An 8318-nucleotide genomic window follows, 5' to 3' on the forward strand; every position below is an offset into this window, starting at 1 on the left:
TTTAATTAGTATTCATCAAGAATTAATTTGGAATTAATTTTGTGGTCAAAAGAAACTAATTAAATATATGGGGATTGATTATGTAAATCAATCATTCTTGTAGTGTGAGCTAATGATCCATGATTATGGGCTAAACTAATCCATGGATAGTCCATGGAGGTTAAACCCATGGAGCATAAGAATGTGGAAAGTCATGGAGCATTAGGGTTTACAAAGTCTAACCCTAGCATTTGCCACACTATAAATAGAACCCTTATGAGCCAAAATCGGCGACACCATCTCTTTGAGATAAGTAACTTATTCTCTTCAGCCTCCTCTTGCATATTGGTGTTTGTGAACCATTATAGGCATCACACTTGAGGTGCTCAAGCTTTCAAAGGTCAAGAACTCTACCCTACTCAAGAGGTAAGCATCCAAACTAAGTTTTATTATATAGCTTCAATTGTATGCTAGCTAGGGTGAATGCTTTGGAAAAACAAAATGCATGTATAATTAGAGAAAACATAGATCCAAAGCATTTAGGGTTGCATGTGCACCATAGGAGTGTTATAGTGCTCAAAACCCAACAGTGGTATTAGAGCCAAATTTGTTTTCTATTATATTTGATGGTTACTAGTTTTTCAAAGCTGAAAAAGTCAAAATTTTGGCCTCTGACTGGTGAACTCGCCGAGTCCATGAACAGACTCCATGAGTCCACTCAATAACAGAGCAACTCGCTGAGTCCAGTTCATGCACTCGACGAGTTGAAGGCTCTGTGTGCAGAATTTAGAGTTTCTTGGCCTGGTTTGGAATGGGAACACTACCACAAACTGTGTTGGATCATTAGAATTGTTTTTTATGATATGGTTGTGCTTGTACTCATCCAACCACAAGATAATTGTCAATGTTTTAAAATAATTGTTGTTTTTATATGATAAACAAAATTGCTTTCAAATTGTTGACTAGTAATTATCTTGATTATGAGTTTAGTTAGATCATAAATTATGTGATAATTTTAGTTGTTAGAAAAATGATCTAGATGAATTTTAATGACCTCCATAACTTGTCCTCAACTTATGTAAAATGAAAGGTCTCATACATTAAAATCCAATTAAACTCATAAGTTATGAATGTGAAGAGTTTTAACAAGTTTCAAGACTTGCCCTCAAGTTTTGGAATTTGTAAGTCTCATCAATGAAACTTTAATTCCAAACCCTAGAGTTTTAAAAGTTAAAATTCAACCATTATACTTTATAATATTATAAGTTTAATATATATATATATATATATATATATATATATATATATATGTGTGTGTGTGTGTATAAGACTAGTCAGTCTTACCGTTAGTAGGCCTCATTCACGAAGCCGGTCTATAAGGGGGGTATAAGGTTACTCTCTATAAAATGGTGGTTTAACGGGTGTCCACTCTCACCCACCGCTTCCTTGACTGGTGGAGGGTTGTTAGCTGAACGGGTAGGATAGGACATTAATTCTCTCTCATTAAAAGTATAATGATAAATATAAAGTAACTAAAATTTTATTAAATCCCCAATCTTAGTTAGTTTAGGAAAATGTGAAATGGTGCTAATCCATGAAATTACACTTTGCACCTTGTTAAGTCATTAGTGGAGCGTGTGTGGTTAACCGACACACTAATTTGGGAATGACAATGTGTGGCAAAGGGTAGCTTGATGTTAATCATAGATCAATGGAGTGTGTGTGGTTAACCGGCACATTGATTAGGTAATTTGTAACATTGGGTGTACTAAGTTAATTTTCATGGTTATTCACACCTTGTTTGTGATCCTCGACATCGCAGTCACAAACTTGAAGGGCACAATCGAGATTAAAACATGCCATTGAAAAGTTCAATCAATCTCAAAGATCTAGGAATTTCAAACCAATTAAAACTTAATAATTTATTTCATTTTTCATGGTGGAAATTGGTAAATCGTCATTTACCTACCTTCAAATATTTTACAATTGGATTGCGGCATCCCTCTTCGCAATTGTAGAATATTGTGTTGGGTCCTAGCCTAAATATTTCATATTGGGTGTTATATTAAGGGTTATCATCTAACCTAAACTTTGTTCTTCTTCTTTTACAGATGTCTATCCCAAACAGTGCTTCCAACCCAATCCCTTCAGTCTCTTTCTCCCTCATGAACCTATGCGGGAGGGTCATTTTCGATGGTTCGAACTTCAATGACTGGATTTGTAACATCAGAATGGCTATTCGCTATGAGGAAAAAGAATATGTCCTGGATAAAGAGCTTAAGGAGATTGATGTAACCACTGCCACTCCTAAATATATCGCTGAACACACTACTCATGAAAGGGATGCGACAAAGGTGTCGTGTCTAATGATTGCAACCATGACTGCTGAGCTGCAGAAGTCCTATGAGGACTACTATCCTTCTGAAATGTATCATGACTTGATGGAAAGATACCATTAAAGTGCTCGGCAGTAGAGGTATGAGATCATTTCCTCCATGATCACAACCAAAATGAAGGATGGTGAACCCATCACGGCCCACTTGCAAAAGATGCAGAGATTCGTGGACCGCTTGCTTAAATTCAATGTCAATTTTGATGAAGAGTTGGCCATAGATATTATTCTACACTCTTTACCTTCTTGTTATGATCAGTTTCATATGACCTATCATATGAACAATGAGGAGGTCACTCTTAGCAAGCTTCAAGGCCTTTAAGGACTGTAGAAAGCAACCTAAAAGGCAAATCGGTTGTGTCTACTCCTACTACTACTACTTCTGCCCCTGTTCTGGCAATCGGACATAGGAAGGGAAAGAAGAGGAAGGCTCCCTCCAAGAGCCGCAAGGGAAAGTTTCTTGATGAATCCTCTTCTAGTGGGACCAAAGTTGTTTCTGCTAATTCCTCCTCTAATCCGAAGGATGCTGATTGCTTCCATTCTCATGAAAAAGAGCACTGGAAACGAAGCTGCCCAAAGTACTTGCAGGACATAAAGGATAGGAAGATCAAACCCTCCTTTGCAGGTATTTACACTATTCAATCTAATAACTCATCACATGCTAATTCTTAAGTCCTTGATACAGGTTGTGGATTTTATATTTGTTCTGATTTGTAGGGACTAAAAAGAAGTATGGATGTGGAGCACGGGAAGATAAACTTAATCATGGGAAATAGGAAAATGTCGCATGTGACCAAGATTGGAGTTTATTCTTTATTTCTTAGTAATGGTCTAAATTTAGATTTGAATAATTGTTGTTACTCGGCCGATATGGCGAGAAATATTATTTCCTTTCATAGTTTGTACAAACAAGGTTTTACCTTTTCTTTCAATAATGAAGTTGGTACAATTAATGCTTATTATAATGGTGTATTTTATTTTGAAGCATTACCTTGCAATGGTGTATATAAAACTCTGAATGTTGTAGATAACCTAGGAAATAATGTGTTACACATTGATTCTTCTAATGATTTGGACAAGGCATGCTTGTGGCATTGTCGTCTTGGACATGTCAACAAGAAGCGCATAGCCCAAATCCAAAAGGATGGAGTTTTAGAGTCATTCGACTTGAAGTCGGATGACACTTGCGAATCTTGTTTACTTGGAAAGATGACCAAGTCACCCTTCACTGGTACTTGTGAGAGGGGTGAAGGTCTGTTGGATCTCATACACACGGATGCGTGTGGACTGTTCAGAACCGCCACAAGGGATGCTAATCACTTCTATGTGACTTTTACTGATGATTACAATAGATATGGCTATATCTACTTAATCAAGCAAAAGTCAGAAACCTTTGAAAAGTTCAAAGAATTTAAGCAAGAAATGGAGAATCAATTGGGCAGGAAGATAAAGATGCTACAATCCGATCGAGGAGGAGAGTATCTTAGTATTGAGTTCCTTGACTATCTTAAGGAATGTGGAATTGTTTCACAATTGACACCACCTAGGAAACCACAGCTTAATGGTGTGGCTGACAGGCACGATAGAACCTTGCTAGACATGGTTCGTTCCATGATGAGTCGAGCTTCATTACCTGTCTCATTCTGGGGGTATGCCTTAGAGACTGCCGCCCACATCCTAAATCTAGTCCCTACCAAAAGGTTTCCAAAACACCTCACGAGTTATGGATAGGGAAGGTTCCCACGTTAGACCACATCAAAGTTTGGGGTTGCGAGGCAATCGTGAGACGCGAGACTCATGACAAGCTCGAACCTCGGAGTGAGCGATGTATTTTCATCGGCTACCCGTAAAAGTCCTTTGGATATCTCTTCTACACACCGAGTGACAATGTTGTCTTCGTTGCGAGGAGATGAGTATTTCGTGAGAGAAAACTCATATGCCAAGGGGACAGTGGGAGGAAAATTGACCTTGAAGAGCTTCAAGAGTCAAGCGGTGAAGGAACGTTAAACACTAGCAATCAACCTGCGGAGGAAACTCCGGTTGGGCCAATTGACGAATCCGTACCTCTCAGGCATTCCAGTAGAGTTAGTGTTCCACCTGTGTTATATGGTTTTCATATAACAGCTGAAGGTGATACATTTATCAGTGATAACATACTGGTAAATATGGATGAACCTAACAACTACAAGGAAGTTATGGCAGGCCCCGAGTCTGCAAAATGGAAAGAGGCTATGGACAACGAGATTCAGTCCATGTATGACAATCAAGTTTGGAACTTGGTTAACAATGTACCGGGCCGTAAGACAGTAGGGTGCAAATGGATCTTCAAGAAGAAGACTGGCATGGATGGGAAAGTACACATATATAAAGCGCGACTGGTTGTGAAGGGCTTTACTCAAACTCCGAGAGTTGATTGTGATGAGACCTTCTCACCAGTACCGAAGATTAAATCTATAAGGGTTATGCTAGCCATAGCTACATTTCATGATTATAAAATATGGAAAATGGATGTCAAAACTGCTTTCCTTAATGGAAAGTTGGCTGAAGATGTTTACATGAGTCAGCCAGAGGGTCTTGTCAATGCAAAGTACCCTAATAGAGTGTGTAAGCTTGAGAAATCCATATATGGATTGAAACAAGCATCTGTTTTGATGAGAAAGTCAAAGAGTTTGGATTTTCGAGAAGCGAGGATGAGTCCTGTGTATATGTCAAAGCTAGTTGAAGTATAGTTAGCTTTCTGGTATTGAATGTGGATGACATACTACTCATAGGAAATGACATCCCACCCTTGCAGGAGGTTAAATCCTGGCTTGGGAAGTGTTTCGCTATGAAGGACCTCGGAGAAGCTGCATATATCCTAGGGGTAAGGATATTAAGAAACAGAAGTAAAAGGCTAATAGGACTTAGTCAAAGTACCTACTTGGACAAGGTTTTGAAGCGTTTCAACATGGAGAACTCAAAGAAAAGTGACTTACCTATCCAAGGCAATACCAAACTGAGTAAGAATCAGAGTTCGAGAACAGACGCTGAGATAGCAGAGATGAGTCATATACCCTATGCTTCTGCAGTTGGTTCAATCATGTATGATATGACTTGTACTCGCCCTTATGTTGCCTTTACTTTGAGCATGGTCAGCAGATATCAATGGAATCCTGGTAAGGCTCATTGGACTGCGGTTAAGAACATTCTTAAGTACCTGCGGAGGACTAAGGACTGGGTCCTTACTCTCGGTGGGAGTGATGACTTGAGAGTAACATGGTATAGGAATGCCAGCTTTCAAACCGATAGAGATAATTTCCGGTCTCAGTCGGGCTGGGTGTTTATCCTGGATGGAGGAGTCATGACATGGAAAAGTTCTAAACAGGAGACTGTAGCTGATTCAATGTGCGAATCAGAGTACATATCAGCAAGTGAAGCAGCGAAGGAGGCGATATGTTTGAAAAACTTCATCGGATACCTTGGAGTAATTCCATCCATAAAGGAGCATGTGGAGATTTTCTGCGATAACGAAGAGGATATCGTCAGAGGACAACCCATCAAATCCCCTTACAAAGGGACTGACCAGGGTTAAGCACTTGCATCATGCAAGGGGCATTGGGCTAATGGATGATATTAGTTTTAGTGGTTAGATAAACCGAAACTTGTAATAGCTAAATTGTAATTGACATTTGATGATTGAATAAAAGGAGTTTTATTTATAAGTAAAGTTACTGTTATGTGTAAATTGTTTACTATTGTTTCACTTTGCATGTTTTGACTTCCAGAATAATAAGATTTATTCAAACTATCCACAATCGATCATACGTTGGAAGTAAGTATGAAAGAAGACTGTCATGATTTGGCTTGTAGATGGTCTAAGGCGTTAGGCATAGCAACAGTTTGCTACACCATTCATGAGTACTTCTGAAATAAGATTTGAGTATTGGATCAACCCGCGCTCACTTAAATCACTTCATGGAATTTATCACGAGTGATCGTGAGACGATAATATCATATAAGTCTTCACACCTAAATATATGAGTTTTTGACTATGAATTAGTTGTGCATTGATGATACGAAAACACATCAGTAACTTGATGTTATAAAACGTATCGTTGTGCATGATTTAATGAGTAGTTAGTACAAGCATATAATTTCGAAGTTTATATGTTCCCTTTTATCCTAAGAGGATTAAAAGCGATATCTTTGGCCCCTCGATGATTCTGTTTTGACTTATGTGTCGGGCCCGATCAAAACTAAATTGATGTGTTCAGTTATGTTCTATGTCAGACCAATCTGAAATCGGGAAACAAACTGCTAGACAATAAGTATGACATTGTTCCATGTATTTGTCCAACCGATATCTTAAGAACAGAGGATTATATGATCATTTATCTAAAGGATGCATCACTGACTGGGTTAGAGTTGACAGCGGCTTTTGAAAGCTTACGATTGCTAAGTCGGATCCTGAAGTTACATTGGCAGCTATAGTTATTAGACTTATCCAAGTGGGAGACTATTGGATTTGGTGTCTAAGCCCATAACAATAATTAGGATGTACTTGACCCGATAGTCGCATGGTCCTTTTGGGTTTCCTTCACGAGTGCAATTTGATAGGATGGATTTTGAGAATAAGGTTATTTATGGTTTATTAATATATTACAAGTATAATATATTAATACGAAATTATTTAATTGGTATTGATCAAGAATTAATTTGGAATTAATTTTGTGGTCAAAAGAAACTAATTAAATATATGGGGATTGATTATGTAAATCAATCATTCTTGTAGTGTGGGCTAATGATCCATGATTATAGGCTAAACTAATCCATGGATAGTCCATGGAGGTTAAACCCATGGAGCATAAGAATGTGGAAAGTCATGGAGCATTAGGGTTTACAAAGTGTAACCCTAGCATTTGCCACGCTATAAATAGAACCCTCATGAGCCAAAATCGGCGACACCATCTCTTTGAGATAAGTAACTTATTCTCTTAAGCCTCCTCTTGCATATTGGTGTTTGTGAACCATTAGAGGCATCAAACTTGAGGTGCTCAAGCTTTCAAAGGTCACGATCTCTACCCTACTCAATAGGTAAGCATCCAAACTAAGTTTTATTATATAGCTTCAATTGTATGCTAGCTAGGGTGAATGCTTTGGAAAAACAAAATGCATGTATAATTAGAGAAAACATGGATCCAAAGCATTTAGGGTTTCATGTGCACCATAGGAATGTTATAGTGCTCAAAACCCAACAAAGAGGTGGTGGAAATTTCTAACTAATTTCATGAACCAAACGTGAGAAAGATGCGGTGATGCTTCGACTTTTGCCGGTCACATTGAAGGGTGAAGCTGAGGAATGGTTAAAATCACTTCCCTTTGGAGAAATCACGACATGGGATGATTTTAAGACTGAGTTCATAAACTAGTTTACCCCTCCTTCAAAATTCGCGAAGCTTAAAAGAAATATACATCATTTTCAACAATTAGAAGGGGAGTTGCTATATGATTCTTGGGAGCGTTAAGAGATTGTTACGACATTTCCCTCAACATGACTTCAATGTGCAACAATAAATCTTGATATTTTATGATGGAGTCACTGTGTGCACTCACTAACTTCTAGATTCGCAAGGGCCCATGACAAAGAAGGATCCGGAAACAAAGAAAGCTTTGATTGAAGAATTTGCTAAATATTCAAGATAGTATCACAACTCAAAGGAGGATTTCACTAGAGGAAAATCAAGTAAAGATGCAAGTCAAGATGCTATCAGTTCAGTAATTGAAAATCTCGATGCAATGGAAGAAAGGATCATAAAAATGGTTGGATTAATTCAATATAGATGCAGAGCTTGTGGAGGAGCCCATTCTACAAGGGATTGTGAATTGGAATACAAGAGAAATCGAGATACAAAATAAATTCAACAACTAAAGCATGATCTCTACCAAATAGAACAAGTCCAATCCAAGA

At 38.1% G+C, this 8318-nt stretch overlaps 1 non-coding gene across 1 annotated transcript; it reads right to left on the minus strand.

Moving 5' to 3' along the window:
* Nucleotides 1-7803: 7803 nt before the first annotated feature.
* LOC145128116 (small nucleolar RNA R71) lies at nucleotides 7804-7908 on the minus strand. The gene has a single exon (XR_013716717.1). It is a non-coding gene; the product is annotated as a small nucleolar RNA R71 (small nucleolar RNA).
* Between the last annotated feature and the right edge of the window lie 410 nt (nucleotides 7909-8318).

The sequence above is a fragment of the Lactuca virosa genome, chromosome 7, assembly GCF_052849685.1.
Source record: "Lactuca virosa cultivar CGN04683 chromosome 7, Lactuca_virosa_CGN04683_v6, whole genome shotgun sequence".
Classification (NCBI taxonomy): domain Eukaryota; kingdom Viridiplantae; phylum Streptophyta; class Magnoliopsida; order Asterales; family Asteraceae; genus Lactuca; species Lactuca virosa.